This window comes from Danio rerio, chromosome 12, assembly GCF_052040795.2.
Source record: "Danio rerio strain M-AB ecotype USA chromosome 12, GRCz13ab, whole genome shotgun sequence".
Lineage (NCBI taxonomy): Eukaryota > Metazoa > Chordata > Actinopteri > Cypriniformes > Danionidae > Danio > Danio rerio.
This window is the reverse complement of record NC_141032.1, coordinates 13,068,723-13,092,069: the sequence shown is the minus strand read 5'-3', so window position 1 is coordinate 13,092,069 and position 23,347 is coordinate 13,068,723. Positions and strand designations below refer to the sequence as shown.

The 23,347-nt window shown below is 34.1% G+C and overlaps 1 protein-coding gene across 2 annotated transcripts in view; it reads right to left on the bottom strand.

Moving 5' to 3' along the window:
* grid1b (glutamate receptor, ionotropic, delta 1b) overlaps window positions 1-23,347 on the bottom strand; it is a 720,128-nt gene that overhangs the window by 475,613 nt on the left and 221,168 nt on the right. The window lies entirely within an intron of this gene.

Genomic DNA, 23,347 nt, shown 5'->3' with positions numbered 1-23,347 from the left:
TTTAATTGATTATTTTGGAAGCTGCTAGTTGACAAAAACTATGCTGTTTTAAAATGTCAAAATCATACGGACCGATATTAAGTAGAAGAAAACTGGCTTTACTTTTCTGTTTCATTGATTGTATCTAATAAGCAATATAATAATTGTGAGCCGGTTTGCAATGACAATACTCCACTATTTAGAGCAAAATAGGGCCCCAAAATTATTTTGCTTAGGGCCCCCAAATGTACAGGGCCGGCCCTGCTTATAGAGAGAAATAACAGATGAACTGAGACTGCAGTCAGATCAAGAAGCAGATCAATGCCATTTTTTATTCCGAGTGCAGAAATCAACAAATCAATAGGTCTTATAGAAAATATTATAATACTAAAATATGAAAAAAAAAAAAAATCAGATGGTTACTTCGGTCAATTTTCCCAACGAATAAACAGCTCTCGTTAATATTTTTGCATGCTTTACCTTTCGTATTTGACATGATATGCTCATTTACCTGTAGAAATGACATCTCGCTCTACTCATAGTTCTCTCTTCATACATAACCTTACACTGTGGTATAGCCTGGTTCGTTAAATCGTATTACTTTTCCACAACAATCAATCCAAAACCGCTCCAGAGTTAAGTTGCTGGATTCACATATGCCAAACGAACCAAGCCAACATGGCATACAAGCCAACAAGGCAAAAACAAAACAAATGACTAGGTGTGAAAGCACTCTAAGGTAACAAGATATTTAAGTAGATTGAACAAAGAACAATCAAGTTGTCTCCAAAAATCTCAAGAACTGTTTTTCAGCACCTTTTAAATAAGTAGTTTGAACAAGAAACATTTGTTATTATTATTATTTTTTGTTATTTTTGTGTACATACATACATACATACATACATACATACATACATACATACATACATACATACATACATACGTTTTGAGTATATGGCAATATTAACGTGGTTGGGTGGAATGGTTTATTTTTAGCCAAGTCTTCATATTTTATGTTTTCTGGAAGATATATGGGTAATATGGTGTGTCAAAAAGAAATATATATTGAATTAACAGAATTCATGAATGTGTTCAATTTAAATCAAGCCAAATCAAGCATCTAAATGAGAAATAAATGACAGTGTGAAGCATGCATTGTTCTACTTAACCTCTGCATTATGTGCTGTATACACTTTTAAATGTTTTAGATATGACGCAAGTTTTGATATTCAAATAATAACAATATTTATTCAATAGCATGCCCAAGGAAGTGCAATTTAATCTGTGATAAAAGTTCTATTGGGAATTTTATGAAGTCTTAAAATATGATACACTTACAGCACTGAACAGTTCTTTATGAGAACTGCACAAATTATTTCATCTTTATGTTTACTTTTGTTTATAGAGTAGTTGGCCTAGTTCCTACTTTTCATTCATCTTAATTTATTCAACATAAATCCAGTTAATCTTCTGTCCTCATCCCTACATTAAAGACGCCAAACTCCAATTATCATTTAGAAACACATTCAGAAACAGTTAGTAAGAGCCAAAAAATCTGCCTTGAGACCTATTTGACTGTTTCCCTCTCTATATTACAACAACTCCAGTGTCATAATCAGTAGTAGAATAAGCCAAATCCCATATGCTTCCAAAATGTTAAACTTTTCTCTTTTGAACAGAGCAAAACAATGGGTAGATTCAACCCACGCTCATTCTGAAAACATAACCCTATATACGTTTTGGAGAGCATCAAATATGTCCCAGGAGGTATGATGCTTTTGCAGTCTTTGTTTTCACAAATCCACCAGAGGCCTCTGTGTATACTTTTTCAGATCTCAAATTTCTCTCGTGTCATTCGCGCCAGATCTTCTCCTGTAAATTCACCAGAGGCTGCTGTCGACTGACTGACTGACCAACTGACCTGCCAACCGATCCCACCACCCACCTCCTTCATTAAACCCAACCGATTGTGTTTTAAAAAGCACTGATTGACCAGCTCCCACCCCTTTCTCTAAACTCAAACGACAGTGTTTTGAAAAGCAATCAAAAAAAAAAAGCCCCCTATTTTCACATTTTACATTTTCAGATTTTACCACATTCTCAGCCTGTAATTTACTTGCTTATTTATTTATTTTTTGGCTTTTGTTTTTGTCCTACCTGCTTACTGGAAGCCTTCTTCACTGGACTCACTGGATGAACCCTGTCATCGTAGTCAACTCTTTTCTGAGTCTCAAGTCCACCATTGTATCCTGCAAGCCACTGGACAAACTGGGTTGGCTACATAATTCTGGCTACATAATTCGTGATCTCCAGAAATGTATATAGGGCTACGGTTTCAGAATGAGCCTATGTTGGGTACAATGTAGAATTCCAGTTTGGAGTTTGATCCCAATCCCAATCCTAAAAAAGCTAAAGATCACAGGGCATAATGACTACAAACCTGTTGCTTTAACATCTGTGGCCATGAAGTCATTCGAAAGACTGGTGCTAGCATATCTGAAGGACATCACTGGACCCCTGCTGGACCCCATACAGTTTGCCTATAGAACAAACCGATCTGTGGATGATGAAGTTAACATGGAACTGCATTTTGCCCTACAACATCTGGACAAACCAGGGAACTATGCAAGGATTCTGTTTGTGGTCTTCAGTTCTGCCTTTAACACCATCGTCCAATCACTGCTCGAGAACAAACTGATCCAGCTATCTGTTCCTAGCTCTATCTGTCAATGGATCACCAGCTTTCTGACAGATAGACAACAGCTAGTCAGAATGGACAAAATCACATCCGACAGCTGCACCATCAGCACTGGTGCCCCCCAGGGATGTGTTCTCTCCCTACTGCTCTTCTCCCTGTACACCAAAGACTGCACCGCAAAATACCTCTCTATTAAACTCATTAGGTTTGCAGATGACACTACTGTTATCGGCCTCATCCGGAACGGTGACGAGTCTGCATACAGACAGGAGATGGAGCGGCTGGCTTTATAGTGCAGATACAACAACCTGGAGCTAAACACACTCAAAACAGTGGAGATGATAGTGGACTTTAGGAGAAACCCCCTTGTACTCCCCCCACTCACCATCATGAACAGTACTGTGGCCGCAGTAGAGTAATTCAGGTTCCTGGGCACCACCATCTCTCAGGATCTGAAGTGGGACATTCACATAGACTCTATTGTGAAGCCCAGCAGAGACTGTACTTCCTTCGTCAGCTGAGGAAGTTTAATCTGCCACAGGAGCTGCTCGTACAGTTCTACTCAGCTGTCATCCAATCCATCCTCTGCACTTCAATCACCGTATGGTTTGGCCCAGCTGCCAGACCTTTGTAGACTACAGCAAATAGTCCAGACTGCTGAACGAATCACTGGCACTACCCTTCCTACTGTTCAAGAACTGTACTCTTCCAGAGTGATTAATAGGGTTCGCAAAATCACTCTGGACGCCTCACACCCAGCACACTACCTCAAAATACATAATTTGTTTGAACTGTTACCATCTGGTCGGTGCTTCCGAGCACCAAGCACAAAAAAAAAAACAGCCAGACACAGGAAAAGTTTCTTTCCTCAGGTCATCTACCTCATAAACAGTTAAATGTCCCCCAACTGTGCAATAAATATGTGCAATACTTTCTCATACGCACTTGTACACAGCACCTTATACCAATATACAATGCAATACTTTCTCATACGCATTTGTATACAGCACCTTATAACCTGTATATTTATAACAAATCTGTACATACAATTCAACATCCACATTTCTTGACTAACTGCTTCTCTGTTTAATGTTTATCATCTTTCTTTTTTTCTGATTCTGATTCTGAGGAATGTTTCTATAGAAGCAACCTCGGAAACCACTCAAATAATTTGCCCCTTCCTGTACGCCACTAAAATAGTTTAAGCCAACTGCTATTAAATTACACAAACTCAATAATCATGACATCATATTTGATTGTTTTATAAAAGAAATATTGCACTCTACAAAATACATAGACCTTCCAAAAATCAAAGCTCCACTGTAGATAAATATCATGGGCAAAATACCCAATACATGAACAAAAATACCCAAATACCCAGACGAGTGTGGTTATAAACATGAGATAACTTTATAAGTATGGATGCATTGTATGGTAATGTTACAACTTTTTACAAGTTTTTAAATTAAGGTAAATATTTATGATGTGTAAGCTTTTTATTTTTGTTCTATGTTGTTTGTTTAGCATATTCATCTGTTGGAGTGTATTATAAATACACTGTACAATGTAATTTTAGTTAACTTTTTACTTGCAAAAACAAACTGGGTTAATAGATCAATTAAGCATAAACACAAAGCTTCAGCCATCCAGCTAGCAACATGACACACCACCATGATAACAAACAACAGACAAAAGTAAAGCTAATCTGACTCTACATGTGTAACCATCCCAAGAAGATAAACATAACAGAGACAATTTAAAAAGAGATCTCCCATTAGATCTCCCAATTTAAACAGATCTCCTATTATTTGTATTTCATTCAAAAACACTTAAAACCACTTAATTGCCACATTTACTCCAAGAGTTTGAAGCAAAGCCTGCTGGGATCGACCAACCGCTTGACAAAATGGTTCTCTTACAAATCAATGTATCCTAACTAAGGTTCTCTAAGCAATAAACTGTACCCTAAATCTAATCAATAGTGTTAATAAAATTAAGAGTAAGATTTGGTTGTGTCTAAAGGCTTTAAGCTGTTGTAATACACACCGGGTGAGCTACTAAGTAAGTTTGTTATAAAATAAAATAAAAAATAAAATAAAATAAAATAAAATAAAATAAATAAATAAATAAATAAATGAATGAATAAATAAATAAATAAATAAATAAATAAATAAATAAATAAATAAATAAATAAATAAATAAAATAAAATAAAACAAAAATAAATCAAAATAAAAAAAAAATAGTTATATTTAATTAAATTAAATAAATTAAAATGTAACTAAAATAAAATAAGTATTAAAACATCTTGGTTAAACTGCACTCATTCTAATATTCTGACATTTGCAAATTATGCACTATAGTATTTATTTATTTTTTTTAAGATCATAACATAAAAGGAATCATACAAAATAAGTCTTTTTTTAGCTGTTTGGCCCTGCAATCATAATTTCTGTCACAAACATTAAAGCTAAAGTCATTAGTGTTTATTTTAGATGACAATGCAGTGCATGAATGTACACTTTTTTTTTAGTTTTTTTTTATGAGTTTTGCAGAAACCCTAGGTAGATACACCTTTTCCCAATGAGCCTATGTTGGATGTGACACATTCATGCAGCACAAACCCCGCACATGCTGGCAGTAAAGCGTTTTGTGCCAGCGCTGGTAATGGTAATCTACGTCCTTTCCTACAGCATGCGATTGATTTATGCACAGTCAACAAGCTTCTCATTGAAATGGAAAGTGATTTATCGTGCACATGTTGTGCAGTAAGCGCTTTTGTGGATTTGCTTATGCCGTACAGCCGTTGAACATATTAGCTAGCCAAGCCAGCGATGGCAAAACAAACCCCCTCTGTGCTCTGCACTACGTACTCCTTTCAGAGATCATAGACTCCCTGCGGAAAAGTCATAATTTATCTAAAGAGCGTTTATTCTGGGGATTGTTTATAAGTACTCAGGGAGCTACAAATCTGTAATTCTCTGCATGCGTTTGCAGGATCATGGCAGAAGAAAAGAATGATGGTATAGTGATTCGGAAACAGGTTTGCATCTGCAAAAGGGCACGTCAGTAGTACAATCTGAAGGGCGTCTCGATCGTTAGCTGTGTTTGCCGTACAAATGTCTGGTCTTCAGCGGCCAGGGGTTTGTCTGGGTATCTGAAAGCATCTAAAATCCAGCTTCCCTATTCAACAAGGCCAGTTGTTCTAAGTAATGCATCCTCTTACAAACAAATAGGGTAAAAAATACTTATCCTTTGATTAAAATTTAAAACAAGCAAGAAATATCCTTGCAGTAATATACAACTAGGAAATATTCAAAAACCACTCACACTGCTGAGAATGGCATTTGGATAAATATGAAAATATCTGCAGTGCTCTTTCCTTTTAAAACAATCATATAAAGTAATAACTGAAATGACAGCGGTGTGAAAACATTTTGAAAGCATCTGATCATTGCAATATGGATATGCTTGCAGCCTGTAATTCATGTTGACAGATGAGGTAATTAAATGTACACTTCTGTGATAGTTTGATTATAGAGAATTTAAAACTGTAGACAAGTACGATGCAAATAAACATCACAAAGTTTGAAATGTCCTGTTAAAATCATCCTAATTCTGTGACATAAAGGCACTTATAATGACAACATATTACAGGCTTTTTGGAAATTAATAATTAAAAATTATAATTTTAATAGTGCAATAAAAATAAATAAATAAATAAATAAATAAATTATATTAATTATATTAATTATATATATATATATATATATATATATATATATATATATATATATATATATATATATATATATATATATATATATATATATATATATATATATATATATATATATATATATATATATATATATATATATGCTCTAGTAAGCTCTATAGTTGTATACATAAAAAAAATAAAAAAATCTTTTAAAAACTATAATAAACTACATGTAAGCACAACAGTCTGTTCAGGTCAGCTTCCTCAGTAGTAATAGATGGAAAACATTTAAACAAATGTTATTGTGAGGAAAATAATTGAACCAGCATGCTAAACAGTACTAGCTTTATTGTTTATTTATCGAATAAGTGTTGGCCAGATTGAGTAGCTATGCATAAATAAGATTTACGACCTAAAACGCAATATTGCAGTAGTTTAAAGACATTGTAAGACCTAAATTTTTATTTTTGAGATTTAGGAAGTTTTAAGGCTTTTTAAGATGCCCTGTATTAGGTCAAGAATGTTTATTTGTTATTTTTTTTATTACAAGCAGTCCATACAGTACATTTGTGAAAAAAATAAATAAAAAAAAACTAACATTTTAGTTTTAACATCAGTTATCACAAATAATTAGTGCTTTATTATCTGCCTGTTATAAAAATAATAGCCATTATTAGTAATTATAAAGTATTAGTGATATTATTCTACACCCATAATCCTAACAATACCTAAACCCTACCTTACAAATGGTTAATAAGCATCTAATCCGTAGTTTATTGGGAAAAGAGACAACTGTTTGTTAATAGTGATAACCTTAAAATAAAGTGTGACCAAAAAATCTATCAACACATTACAATTTTGGCATATTTAAAATAAGCTTCTATTGGTTAATTTTAGTTAATGTATTTACTATGAACAAACAAGAATTACATATTTGTTGCAGCATGTAATCATATTTGTTAATGAGAATCGAGTAACTCATTGTTAATTTGTTTACAGTGCATTAACCTTTGGATTTTAATAAAGCATTAGTGTATGTTGGACTATGATTAATAAATGCTGTACCAGTATTGGTTATTATTAATTCATGCCAGTAAATACATTAGCTAACATTAATAGAACCTTATTGAATAATGTGACTAAAGTTCTTACATATAACCGACTATAAGCACTACAGCTATGCTGCCTTGCAGGCACTTATATTCAAGAAACGCAGTACTATAAATTCTAGTGCTCTGGTTTACAGCAAGCCACATAAAAAAAACAGCAAATCATCACCATTAAATACTCAAAACAGCTGAGGACAGTGTGAAGCAGCTCGGTTATGGCAGAATATTTCATATGCTCTAGCTCAAAGGCCCACGCATACTGCAATTCTTTATACAGAGGTATGCAGAGGGCCACATGATAGTAAAATGAAGCCTTTAATGTACTGAGGTTACTGGTTTCTACATAGGGGACCGCCAAAGGTGTGGGGAACATTCCATTTCAATGATAAGCACAGATGAGAACTACATAATTTCCTTTTGAGTTATCTGCTATGCAACATTAGCAGTCCTATACTGATGCTATATATATATATATATATATATATATATATATATATATATATATATATATATATATATATATATATATATATAATTAAGTGACAGTGGTCTTTGTAGAGAAAGAGCGAATAAGAAGCAGAACGATCATAAATTACACTGCGGTACATTTGCCACTTGTCAGAAATAGCAATAATACTGTACCTGACGTGTGGAAAGGTTTAGCAATATAACTAACTAACTAACTAACTAACTAACTAACTAACTAACTAACTAACTAACTAACTAAATCTCTTCACATTCCAATATTAATAATTATACTAAATGATCTAAATGTGTTTATATATATTTTTTTATATTTAGGGTAAGGCATAAAACTAAAAAAAATGTTCAGCCGATTATATAATATAATATATAATATTATAATATAATATTGTTTAACCGACAAATAATGACAGGTATCTCAAACTGTCTGTCAACACATTTAAATTAGAATTTCTGCGCAGCCTCTTTAAGCAGACAGATGCGTCACTCACGCGCACATGTGAAGCATGCATCTACAGGTGAAAGAGAGACGTCATCTGCAAACTCTGCATTAAGCTGATATTCTTTCAGACAGACCAATATGGCCTAGTATGCATGAAAAGGAAGATTATTTCTGAAAGGGCTTCTTTAAAAAATGCAGAATCAAAACTTTTTAAAATCCTGAATCAATATCGGAATTACTTTTGCATGCTGGTGGGAAATGAAGTTATGCAGTTTAAAACAACAATCTGAAGGATGACTGAAATATTTCTTTCAAACAGGTATGTTTTAAAACTATTTCAAGCAAAGAAACAGAAATGTGCGCACATCTAAAAAATCTCGAAGGCAGGTGCTCGATCAAAAATAAACATTGTAGCAAAAGATCAAAAGAAAATCGGCACACTGCCACTTTAGCTCTCATAAGTCTTTAATTTCAGGTCTGATGAAGACCATGTCGGTCAAAACGTTGTGAGTGATATTAAAGACTTTTGAAAGCTAAAGAGTGTTGTTGTTTATGAATGGGTTTATATGCACGGTAGTGTTGTTCAGCCACTAAAAATGTCCAGCAAAAGGCATCGATAATATAGTCGGTTAAACAAACCTGTGCATTCGTTTAGTTGTTCAAGTGAAAAGGAGCTGAAAACAAGCGAAGTACAAGGATCAGCGAGCACAATTAAAAATGAAAAGTCACTCATTGGCTTGGTAACGTAAACATAAGTGTAATATAAACAGAAGACAGGATATTTCTGCTTTTTTCTGATCTCATTTTTAATTAGTTTAATAACAAATTATAAGTAAATGTGCTCTTCTGGCTAACCAGCTTTACTGAGGTGAAGTTTGATTTATATTCACAAATGTGTTCAATTTTGAGAATTGACAGCCTGGGATAAAGTTTTGGCAAAATATAATCCTGCTCCCGCCGGCCTGTCAACAACTACGCTTGATAAAGTGTGTGTCTCCATAGAGGTTTTTAACTGGTGAATGACATGATCTAGTGTTATAATCAGTGCACGTTCATGACTTAAGGAGGCTTGGCTTTGGCCGGCAGGGGAGGGTGGTAAAATTTTTTAGCTATTATGCTAATGCTAGCATTCTGGCAAATCACCTACTGCACCTTTGACTATACTATACTGTGTCCAAATGATGAGCTCTCCTATGGAATTTGTATAGTTTTTTTATTTTTATTTTTTCAAGTAACGAATAAAAGATCAAGAAAATGTTCACAGCATTTCCTAAAAAAATAAAATAAAAATCTCAATTGGTTTTAGGTCAAGTTTCTGGCTAGGTCACTGCAAAATGGTCATGTTTTTGTCTGCTAAGTGTTTTTCATCACTTTTACACATTTGGATCGTGCATAAATGTCAACTGATGTGCAAAGCCAAGTTTCTCTGCAGACTGCTTGATGTTGATATTGAGACTTTTGGGTAACACTTTATTTTGATGGTCCATTTGAGTATTAGTAGACTGTCTGCTTAATATCTGTTGATACTGCTGCTAAACAGAAATTTTACTGACTAAAATAAACTTTGCAAGTACATGTCAACTTACACTAACCTTAACCCCAACCCAAACTCCAACCTAACAGTCTACTTATAATCTAATGAGAATTAGTTGGAATGTAGATGTAATGCAACTTTAATTCAACAAACAGACCATCAAAATAAAATGTGAGCGAATTTGGACCTATTGCTCTTTTTTAATGGTGCCATTTATTGTGATATATTATATGTAATACATCAGAATTCTGTATAGGACTTCACTTGAAGAAAGTTTCAGGTAATCTGCCAGTTCTCCTCAAAACTTTGTCTTCTTACGATACACGTACAGCTTTAACGAATACTCCTGAGCACTCATACATCTACAATGATTGTCAAGTGCTACTTAAGTTATGATGCTTTTGGGAAATAGGCCATGGCTTTAAGATCACAGGCACAATCATTTTTACAATGTAGTTAGGCTTACAACGCTTTGGGGAAATGCAGTCCAGATCTGCATGAATTAGCCACCCATTTGTCAAAATCTAAAACAGCTATAAATCACATTAAAAATTCAGATTGTGTTGGACCACCAGTGAAAAAAAAAAGACTTGCATGAAGTTATTTCTGGAGCTTGCAGGAAATGGTTGCAAACTGTTGTTGTAGAAGTAAAAATGCTGGGTAAAGGTTCTTCATAATTCTTCTTTACTTTCCACCTCACTTTAAATGAAGTTGAACGCTACAGCTCAGCGATATGTAGTCATGAACAGTGATAAATGGGCTGGTGTGAGGGCCGGTGATCAGTAATGGCTGGTCTCAATCCCCTGAGGTCTACTCTATGTTCTCCACAGCCCCCAACAATGGTGCTCTTAATGGGCCATTATAGACCTATGGATTGTCATCTGTAACCACTGCCAATGTCTAGAGCTCAGGGGAATCATGGGATTGCAGTAAAGACTGGAGCTCAGGCATGCTGAAATACCGAGGGGCGACGACTGTGACTGAGATGTCACTGAGAGTGCTGCAAACTAAGCTACGGTAATAAATAAATAAATACATGAATAAATAAATGGATAACCATATAAATGAATAAACAAACAAACAAACAAACAAACAAGTAAATAAATAAATAAATAAATAAATAAATAAATAAATAAATAAATAAATAAATAAATAAATAAATAAATAGAAAGAACTTCAATTAATGATCATTTAATAAATAGATTAATATAACGTCAATTTATTTATTGGGCCAAACTGACCCTAGAGGATTATACTACTGCCTGCATTTTTCTATCTATCTATCTATCTATCTATCTATCTATCTATCTATCTATCTATCTATCTATCTATCTATCTATCTATCTATCTATCTATCTATCTATCTATCTATCTATCTATCTATCTATCCATTCATTTATTTATGTATTTATTTATTTTTTATCAACAACATTAGGCAGTCTGCAGAGAAACTTGACCTTGGACAACAGTGGACATTTAAGCACACAATAATACAAAACACACCGCAAAAGTAGTGAAGAAATGGTTAGCAGTCAAAAACATTAACCTTTTGCAGTGGCCCAGCCAGAGTCCTGACTTAAATGCAATTGCGAATCTGTGGAGGGAGCTAAAAATCAGGGTGATGGCAAGGAGACCTTACTTTTGTTACACACAAAGTAAAAATAAATAAGGACTTTTCCTAGGGGAAATAAATAAATAAATGATGAATGAATAAATTTATTAATAAATACAATTTATTTATTTATTTATTTATTTATTTATTTATTTATTTATTTATTTATTTATTTATTTATTGTTTATTTATTTTGCTTGTTTGTTTATTTTTTTATTAGTATTTTTAATTTTATTTATTTATATTTGTTTATATTTATTATATAAGCCAAGCTTGTGTTTTTTTATTCCAAAATTTAAACATTACCTTTTGAGACTTAAGTCAAATTGTTAAAGAAAAAAGTAAAACAATTAAAGTCAAATTTTTTGACACACACACACACACACACACACACACACACACACACACACACACACACACACACACACACACACACACACACACACACACACACACACTTGTATTTTTTTTTTCTAACCTGCAAATGGGCTTACAGCAAATCACAAATGGACTATATTTCATTTTCTCTGTTTTAGTATTAGCATACGGTACACACACACATACACACACGCGTCAATTTTAATATTATAAATTCATCAAAATGTCTGACAGGCTCAATTGCATGTCTAAATGAAAGCATTAGTCAATTTTTCATGTCTTTTCTTGAGAGCCTAACATGCACCGAAAACTAAAAATTTCATCTCGACACAGTTTGTGAACCCCATCAAAGAAGAACATCACTTTCTCGGGGAGGGTGATTTGGAGGATGAGAGTTGAGCAAAGTCCAACTTCAAAGCCGCTGTCATGCCATATGGCTCCATAGAAGGAAATTCCACTAACCAAAACTCCTAAAATGCATTTAGATTATACATACTAAACTGATTTTGACAAAGCTAAGTTTTTACTGACATCTTGCTGTATTTAATAGGTTCCCGGGCTAAGCCAAATGACTTTCACTGACTATAAAGCTGAATTTCCATCACCTAAAATAGATGGGAAAAAAGGCTTCTGTTGTTCTTTGCATATTATTGAAAAAAGGTTTTGACTTGAATATAATTTTGCAGGACTTTCATAGACACCATGAAAAGAACAAAGGACAATTTACCTCAGATTTTGGTGTATGGTGTGTGAAAAAAGTTTCAGCGGCATCTTTGTTTGAATTTTCCTAGCTTATGTTTTTGTTTAACAATATACACACACACACACACATATATATATATGGCATGGTCCAACCGTGCTCACAATGGCACTCATACAGAGACACACAATGACAGAAAAGCAGTGCTCGACCTGAGAAAACTCGAGTTGAGCACAACACACAAAACATGACAGCACTAGTGTCTGGACTCTGCCACTAAAACACGAATTAACAAGTCCACAGTGGCAAAACCCTGACACAACTTAACTTTTTTATGTTCAATCCACATATATTTGTTAAAAGTGTTGAGTTAACTTAATAAACTTGTGTTGGGACAACATGTGTGGTTTATTCATAAACTAATTTTGAGAGGATCACGTGCTTATAATCAACATGGCTGGCACCTCATTAGCTTCGTAATCTGCCCTATTAGATGATTAAGGATACATTATAAATAACCAGAGATTTTCACTACAGTTATCTTCGTTTTGAAGTCCCCCCCCCCAACCCACCCACCCCCATCCACCCCTACTTTCCACCCTTTTTCCGATAGGGCAACACGGCGGCCCAGCCCAGCTACTAACCTCCTACCGGGCCGGTTGCCATTTCTGTGCGGAGTTTGCATGTTCTTCCCATGTTCACATGGGTTCCCCGGGGTTCCCTGGTATCCTCCCACCGTCCAAAAAGATTAACCATAGCCATTCGACTTAACCAAATTATCACCTAAGACAACCTAAGTTTCCGCTTCTTGCACGGTGACAAGCACAGGGAGTTCTCGAGTCCTACCTGAGCTTGAACTTCCCTCTAACTCTTCTGACAGGAGGGAACCCGGGGCTCGAGGATAATATGAGCTCATTGCTCTCTCCCGGGACATCATGCCATTTACGCTTTATTGATCCTCAGCTAAGTGTAAACTCTTGAAGAATAAATTGTGTGGAACCCTGCATTTTTTACAGTGCATGAGTGTTTAAATTACAACAGCAATCTGCTTTTTTAAATAATAAAATACCTGAATAATAAAATACAGATTAAAAATAAACACTGTAGTTACTAGAGTTTGTGATTACAATTATGAAAACACACCTTTAAGGTATAGATTACCTAAAAATTAGAAATACCCCATCACTTACTTTCAGCCACAGGGTTTTGTGAGTTTCTTTCTTCTGTTAAAAACAAATTAAGATTGTGAAGAATGCTGATTGCTGTCACCAATTTCCTTTCAAAAAATAAATAAATAAATAAATAAACTCAAATGAAGTAAAAAGTAAATAAAGTTTGACATAATTAAAGTTTTTGGATGAACCACCCCCTTAATACAAAGTGTAAAAAAAGCTCTTACAAGTTAGAAATAAACCCTGCATCAAGGTATAAATGTTAAGAGAAAGGTTTTATTAAAGGTTGAACATTTGCCTTTAGTTTCTTATTATTTCATTTCGATTACTTCCCCTAACAGCAAGATATTATATATGAGGGAGACTTCCACAAACCCGTTTGGACTATAATAATAATCATTATTGACTTCCGGTGAACAAAAGTTTCTCCATGAACAAAGTGCATGATTTAAGATTACAGTTCGAACAGAATAGAGCAAACACTTAAAGATTAAGCAGAATACATGCAGACATTACCAGACTTAGAGTAGACAGCATAGTGCGCCTGATAGATTCTGATTTATCTTGGAAATGATTACGCATTCCTGGCATATGCTGAAGAAATGTATTCTCATAAGGCACAATTAAAGTCAATGCTAGTCAATAGTCAATGTTCTCCATGCGCTATTAACTAGTTTATGGACTCGAGTCGATATAAAAAACACTTGACTGAGTCGAGTGCCTACACAAACTCTTTGTAAGTGGACCACATGGACCGTGATGTCATTTACAAGCATGTATTAATATTGATGATGTCTGAAGTCGACTCCAAATGTCAGTCGCAGACTAATCTAGCATTGGCATACAATGGGCGCTCATAAATAATGCATGCGAGCGCTAATGAGGGCTACATAGATTTCTCTTTCTCTTGTGAAACGGAATCCACTTTTGACACCTCAACTTTGTGACCTGTCATTCTGGTTACATCTGACTCAATACTTAACCTCTTTTATGCGTGGTAAACGTATGCTAAAATAAAATGCCTAAGTAGCGTGTTTTAAAATGTAGGGCTTGTGATGAAATTGACCTCAGGTAGCTGTACTCAGAACCATTAGCTTTGATTAAGTATGGTGAGGCAATTCTGCGCATAAAAACTAGCCTTTAAAAGATATGCTAAATAAGCATTTTTCATTCATTACAGCTTTTAATGATGGCACATTATACTACTTAGCAAGCCAACTTGTAAGGCATTTCCTTATTGAAGTATGGAAACTTTACATACTTATGAAAGTGTACTTGTTAAATTAATATATTTTACTTAAATATATGCTTACACTTTATATCTGGCTACCCGGTATAAAGTGTAAGCATATATTCAGGTGAAATATATTAAAATGTACAGTTGAAGTCAGAATTATTAGTGTTCCTAAATTATTAGCTCACCTGTATATTTTCCTACCAATTTTAATTTAAAGGAAATAATATTTTAACCAATTTCTAAAGATAATAGTTTTATTAACTCATTTATAATAACTGATTTATTTTATCTTTGTCATGATGACAGTACAACATTTTATAATATTATTTTAAAGATGCTAGCAATCAGCTTAAAGTGCAGGTTAAATGCTTAACTAGGTTAATTAGGTTAATTAAGCAAGTTAGGGTACTTAGTCAAATCAATGTAAAATGATGGTTTGTTCTGTAGACAATCAAAAAAAAATGTTTAGGGGGGTTAATAATATTGACCTTAAAACGATTTAAATAAGCTTGCTGAAATATATCAAACAAAACTTTATCCAGAAGAAAAAATTGTATAGGAAATACTGTGAAAAATTCCTTGCTCTGTTAGACATCATTTGGGAAATTTTAATTATTTATTGATTTTTTATTCACAGGAGGGCTGATAGTTTTGACTTTAACTGTATATGGGTTGTTGATGTGATATTGCATTCCCAGTGTCGCACAGGACAACAATAAATGTAACTAGTGTTCTCATTGTTTACAATGCAGTGAATGGTTAAACATTTATTTGTCTTCTATTGACCTCTTGTTATAAAATTGGCTGTTATTACATTTTTTGGTTTATTATTGAGCCAAAACTGTTCCAAGCATAGTTCAATAAATTCCCACTGTTAGAATAAGAAAAAAAGAAAATTTTTACATATTTCTAAAAAGAACCTGATACAGTTTGTCACAGAAAAACATGCACACCTGCCAACACTTCTATTCTTCCTGAGAGTCTTCTGCATTTCAGACCCATCTCCCGCCACCCTCCATTTGTTATTTCACCTAGAAAACTTTTTGATATACTATCCGTTCATTGCGGCCCCCCAAAACTAAGTCCATAGTACAGTTAATAACACCACAAACATCAACAGCTTCCACCTGCCCCACCGGTTCTTAAAGGTTTTATTCCGACAAACACCATATATATATATATATATATATATGCAAAATGCAATTGTCACCAACCACAAAGCCATTTACAGTAGAAGCCAAAACAAAATCCCCTAAAAAGTTTCCTTTCGAGAACAGTTTGAACGGGTTTTGGCAGTATTTAATTAAATTTTATTTTAAGTATATTGGAGCCTTTATTCTCACTTTATCATGATCTCTAGTGTAAAACAATCACTTAAAAATAAACAGAGGGATAATTTCCCTTTCTAAATCTCATGAGGATGAGAAGTGGTTCCTCTATCTACTGTATGTATTGCTCACACTCACTGTAAAAGTAAATCACAACTTGTAAATTATAGGTTACCTGCAGTAAATAAAAGAGAAAAATATTCACAAATTATAATGCAATTCATTCAGTCGTTTTCCTTAGGCTCTATTTCAGAGGTCGCCAAAGTGGATTGAAACGCCAACTACTTCTGCATATGTTTTATGCAACAGATGCCTTCCAAGTACTGGGAAATACCTATACACTCTCACACTCATACATTATGGACAATGTTGCTTACTTTATAAGGCTTAAATCATAAACATGTGTAACTTGGTAACCTATGCAACTTTAGTAAAAATAAATAGCAAAATTGTCCACTTCTGTATGTTTAAAACTAATTCAAAAGTATAAGGCAAAATACAAAATGCATTGATGCATAGATGATTTTACAAAATAAGTACATGTAACGATTATGCACTTTTAATTCACTGTGTTTGCATTTAGATCTTGTTTAATCATGCTGTTTGGACAAGTATATTGTGGTGATTGGTCTTGGTTAAAGAACAATGTGGAGAAGATTTGATTAGACCGAACTAATGGATTCCAGTCTAATGCATGATAACATAAACAGTTCCTCTTGAAATGACTGTGGTCTGATTAATGTATCTCTTTGCACTCACCTAAAAATAGAGCCGGCAGGACCAATTACCCTCTATTTGCCACCTGGGAAGGCTGAACTCATGCCAACAGTCGCTCTCCATCCCATACTGAGTGTGAGCTAAGCGATCAGTCTGAATTCACACAGTTGCACAGACTGAACATTGCAGAGAAAAAATAAAGTATACAGATGTTTTCTGGTTATCTGTAGATATCACTTCAGCCTTTTCAGCAAATGTGACTTAAGACCAAGACTTATTCATCCAGCAGAGATAAGAGAACACCAGCTATTTTCTATTTCCTTTGACGGTACAGTGATTTATTTTCCCGAAGCCTTGTGTAAAACAACAAGTGTGCTGTGACAATAAGTGCTCTTGCAATATTTTGTTAGAGCAGATTTAATACTTAAAAAAGCAAATGATTAATGAGGGAAAATTAGCATGAACTGCTCATTACAAGTCTATAAACTGTGATGATTTGAATGAGCTAGCTTATAATAGTGTTTTGAGTCCAATTATAATACTTAAATTAAATTTTAACAATCATTGACTCTTTCAGATGACAAAAGCCTACGAAATACAACTAAAACTTACAATAATAATGGCTAATATTGTGCCAAAATAAAATGAATAAATAAACAAAGTAGATGGCTTGTCTTCAATCCCAGTTTTAAGAGCATCAAATAATAACTTGACTTCTAGTTGATCATTTGGAAAAGTGGCAGAAGGTAGATTTATTTAATGAATCATCTGTTGAACTGCATCCCAATCTTCACAAATACTGCAGAAAACGTATTGGAACCCGCATGGACCCAAAATTCTCACAGATATCAGTCAAGTTTGGTGAAGAAAAAATCATGGTTTGGGGTTACATTCAGTATGGGATGTGTGATAAATCTGCAGAGTGGATGGCAACATCAACAGCCTGAGGTATCAAGACATTTGTGCTGCCCATTTCATTACAAACCACAGGAGAGGGCGAATACTTGAGCAAGACGGTGCTCATTCTCATACTTCAGCCTCCACATCAAAGTTCCTGAAAGCAAAGAAGGTCAAAGTGCACCAGGATTGGCCATCCCAGTCACCAGATATGAACATTATTGAGCATGTCTGAGGTAAAAATAAGGAGGAGGCATTGAAAATGAAGCCAAATAATCTTGATGCACCATGACATTATTTCTGTTAATTGACACAACTTTTGTCTAAGCAAAGTTAGACCTTACTGTCCTAATTAAATAATTCAAAATCAGGCCTGATCATATTTATTTTGGTAAATCAAACGCAATCTAGGGCCTTTGTCTTTCATATTAACCCATTCTGATACCAATTTGTTGTTCCTAAAACTTGGATAGGCAACAAGACTTTTGTCAGGTGGTGTATGCATGTCTGTTTGTTTATTTAAAGCAATTTGCAAGTTAGAGTTCACCATTTTTTTTTCAGTTTTCATTTACATATTATTTTCACACAAAGTAAGGTTATGAAAGGTTATTGTAATTTATGAATTAATATATGCATGAATAAATATGATAAATATTATATAAATATGAACTGCATGTGTTTGACAGCACTAATGTATGTATGTATGCATGTAATATAATGTAATGTGATTTAGTTTGATTTCATTTCACAATCATTGCCATTTTCAGATGACCAAAGGATGACTGATGGAAGTGTCTAAAATTGTAGTTTATACTGCATAAAGTATGCAAGATTTAAAAACTTTGGCATCAACAAAACAAGAGTAATAAATCAAAAAGCACGCAACTTACATTTCTGTAGCTAAGCAGCTTAATTACACACAGTGAAAAAGCAGTTTCAATTGCAAAAATGGCATTACATAAATAGAAACTTGAAATAGTCTACAGTGCCACTGACTAAGTAACTCATCTAACTAATGAACAGAGCACAGTTCATTCAAGGTTGGTTGGGTTTTATCATTTTGATTACATTTTAGTCTTTTTTCGTCAACAATAATATGGTGTTTATTCTTTACATGAGTGGATCAGAGCTCACACATTTATAGTTTTCAATCATAGTGCAGAAGACCTGCAAAGTTTCTCTTTATGTTAAGATAAATATGTGTCCACTCTTATTTTAGTTGACAAAGTTAACAGTAAAAAGAAATGGTTATGATCAGGTTGCAAAATCATCTATTTAGCCTGAAGTAACTTATTTGTTTCTCAGAGACCTTGCAATTATAGAGATACAGAGAAAGTAATAAAAAAAGAGAGAGAGAGAGAGAGAGAGAAGCGCAGATCATCCCTGTCAACATTGGAATGTGAAAATAAGGGATATGCCCACCATAATAAGCCTCCTTTAAAAAGTCCCCAAATTACTAAATATGTTCATTTGGAGCTGTTTCATAGTTAATAAACAGTTAAATGCTCAGAAATAGATTTTATTGTTATTATTTACAAAAGAAAAAAAAAAAAAAAAAAGCAGTTCAGCTTATTAAAATGAATTGCTTTTATAATGAAATAGAATCAAGCTATCAAATCTCTTTAGCTGTTTCTTCGCTGTATAACTGACACATTCTGATTAAAGAGCGATGAAAAGCCAATGAATCTCTTATTTATTATTTTTTTGTTTTGATTACATTAAATAACAGAGGTGTCACTTTAAAAATGCACAAATCTAACATTATAATGAAAGCATTCGACTGCTTTCCTAACTTTTTATGCTCATTTAAGACGAAATTAGTTGTGTTTGAAAAAAAACAAAACAAAACAAAACAAAACAAAAAAACATCAAGACAGACATCTTCAGATATTATTATTATTAATTATGTGTCTATGTCTGTTCAAGCACGCACCCAAAACCCAGACTTTCACTTTCCGCTTCATATTGCGTATACAGAATCCGTCATACAGAATGACGGCACCTGTAATGAAAAGGAAGAGGAATTGCGCCGTTTTTATGTTTATTTCAAAGTATTTTCATGCCAAAACAAAGCGAAAGCACAGAACAGACTCACAAATAAGGGCAAGGGGTGGCCCCTGGTGGTTCGGCGGTATGGTTTGCTTATAGGGAGGCTCAGCTCTTTAATGTTTCTTGCCACCCTTCAGAGAAGGACTGAAAATATGAGGGAAACACGTGAAAATACCTTTACGGGATGATAGCAGGATAGAACTGTAAAATACAGCAGAATCCCGGGAAAAACGGGAGGGTTGACAGGTATGGCACAGATGTAGAAAAACATGTTACTTTTTTTGGATAGCAACTAGCACAGCATACTTGTCCTAATAAGTGAAATAAAAAGCAAAGCCACTGAGACTTCATTATTTTCACATTCACTGATACTATTTCTGACACAATCATTCATTTCCTGACTGTAAAACTGATTGACGTAATTAGCATTAATGTGATAATTGCTCTTGGAAATCTGTCTAATGCCCTCTGATGCCAACTGTGTGCCCATATGACTGAGGCCAGCTGGTATGTGATTGCTGCACAGGTAAACCTCACAGCCCTAGCCTTCAGGATCCCATGCTGGTTCGACCCTTACTCGCCGCAGGCCAAACCGTTATTCTCGCTTGTAAATGAAAACTTGACACACCACAGGTCTCCTGTTCCTTAGCACTGTCCCTTTAGCTCAAGGCCATAGACTTTTCTCAATTTAATGTGATTCTAATTTAACTATGAGGCCAGAAAAAAAAAAAAGTCTTTTGGAATGATCTGCTGAAGGGAAATGTGACTTCTACTTGCCAGTCCCTCTGAAACCTGGACAGCCCTAATGAGGCATGTGTTTATCTCAGCCTACCTCCTCATATGTGTTCTACTAATTATGAGGAAAAACAACATTTTATTAGACTGATGGAACTGATTTACTAAGGTCCCAAATGAAGGCTACTAATTTACTGATGCAATCTAAGAATTGGTGTTTGTGATTTATGGGGGTATTTGTGGGGTACTAAGAGTAATTGGACCAAAACATATACATGCAAATAGGATCTCTGTTTTTCTAAAGAAGAGTTTTGCAAGCGGTAATACCAAATGTCAGTCATGCAGCTCGCTAAATACCAGGGATATTCAAGCATGGAATGGAATGCAGGGTTTTGGGAATGAATTTTTTTAGATTAACTACTATTGAATGCATTTATGATTCCTTTTTCTTAGCATATTTAGAGCAGTATCCAAAGGCATTGGTTAAAAGTGGTACAGATGAAATAATGTGAAAAGCTTCTGTGTGTTGTTGTTGTTTATAAGTAAAAGAAAACTCATTCTTGAAAATGCTAATCTGGTTTTCTACCGTTTTGATTTTTAGGGCTGAAAAAAATACCATGTAAACAAGCAGCCAAAGCGACTATACAGTTTTACATTCTAGGGCAGCTTTTATTTTTAATTTTAAAATGAAATACTGATAATCCTGTATCTGCACAATTTATTATGCATGCCACTGATTATAAAACAAATGTTACATTAATTAGCACTAGTGATTTATATGATTAACCTAAATATGTCTATATTTTATATCTATTTAACCCTTTTTCAAGATTTAAGATATGTTTTTTTTTTGTGTGTGTGTCTCCAGAATGTGTCTGTAAGGTTACAGCTCAAAATACCCATCAGATTATTGATTATATCTTTCTTAATATTAGAATTTTCAGCTCTGAGCACACTGTAGCCATTTTTCTTGCTTGTGTCTTTAATGTAAATGAGCTGTTTCTCTCCACCCACCATTACCACAGAACCACAAAGATCACTCCCTATGGCTCTGATGTATGTTTCCATATCCTGCTGCATCAGATAAACAGCACAGTGACAGACAAGAAGGAAGCATATCTTAAATAACATTTGTAAGAAATACTACAGTAAGAACTTTCCCAATGATTATTTGATGTATTCGTTGTGGAGTTAATTCAAGCCTTACTGCAATGATGAGTCACACACAATACATAGCATAGCAAATGTGACAGGATACATGTTAATATCAACTGCTGTATGGGTATCTGTTATATTAATGTACATATATAAACCTGATTTAACGTCCACAAACCGAGATTGAGGAGTCTTCTTTTTATAATTTTACTTACATGCGACTGTGGTGATAAATTACATAATTTTTTACTGTTTTTTTTTTTTTTTTTTTTTACAAACATTCAATGTTTTATTAACGTTTTAAATTTGTAAAACTCATTCTTGATTATATTTGATGATGATTGATAATCACAAAGAGTTGAACAGATCTTTTAATCCCAGTTGTTATTGTGTTTTTATTACTCCAATATGACTGTGGACACAGTATACCTACACACATATCGGTCCAAACAGCTTACAAAAGATGATTTTTATCATAGGTGCTCTTTTTAAATATCTGTATAAAGTTTAATTAAACATTTTACATTTTTATATTAACACACGGTCCAACACTCTCAGAAATAAAGGTACAAATGTGCCACTGTGACTTGCACACAACCTGTTGCTGTCACTTTTGTACCACAGGTCCACAGTTGTACCGTCAGTACTTTATTTATTACATCATAGTACCTTAAAGATACAAATCAACCCAACTGCATCTGTAAGGTACAAAAGAGAACCTTACTTTCTCAGTGACAGGTTTTGTACCTTTATTTCTAGATGAAGAACAATGATGTATACTAATGCATTATTCAACTTTTAAAAAAGTAAACTAATTTATGTTTACTATATATGATATGTTTGTATCATTTTGAGAACGATTGTAAAACCAAAAGATAAAAATCCAATATAGGCTCGTTCTGAAAATGTAGTCCTATACATTTCTGAAGGTCGCAAATTATGTAGCTGGGAGTACGTATGGCTGCATCTTATCTTTAAACGTACTTCTGTGAGGACGGCTTTTCCACTGTTACCAGTTTGTCCAGTGGCTCACAGCGTACATCGGCGGACTTGAGTAGCAAAAAAGAGTTGACCGCGACAAAGTTTGAGTCCGGTGAAGAACGGTTCCAGAAAGTAGGTAAGACAAAAAAATAAATAAATGATAAATAAAATAAACAAGTAAGAAATAAACAATAAATAAAATAATCAAGTAAATTAAAAGATAAATTAAAGGGAAAGTATGTGATAAAATCTGAAAATGTGGTAAAAGTCAGGGGGCTTTTCCTTAACTCTATTACTTTAATAAAACACTGTCAGTAGGCGCTGATCAATCAGTGCTTTTTAAAACACTATTGGTTGGGTTTAAGGCAGGAAGTTGTTGGGAGGATCGGTCAGTTAGTCAGTCATTTGTATGGTCAGTCGAC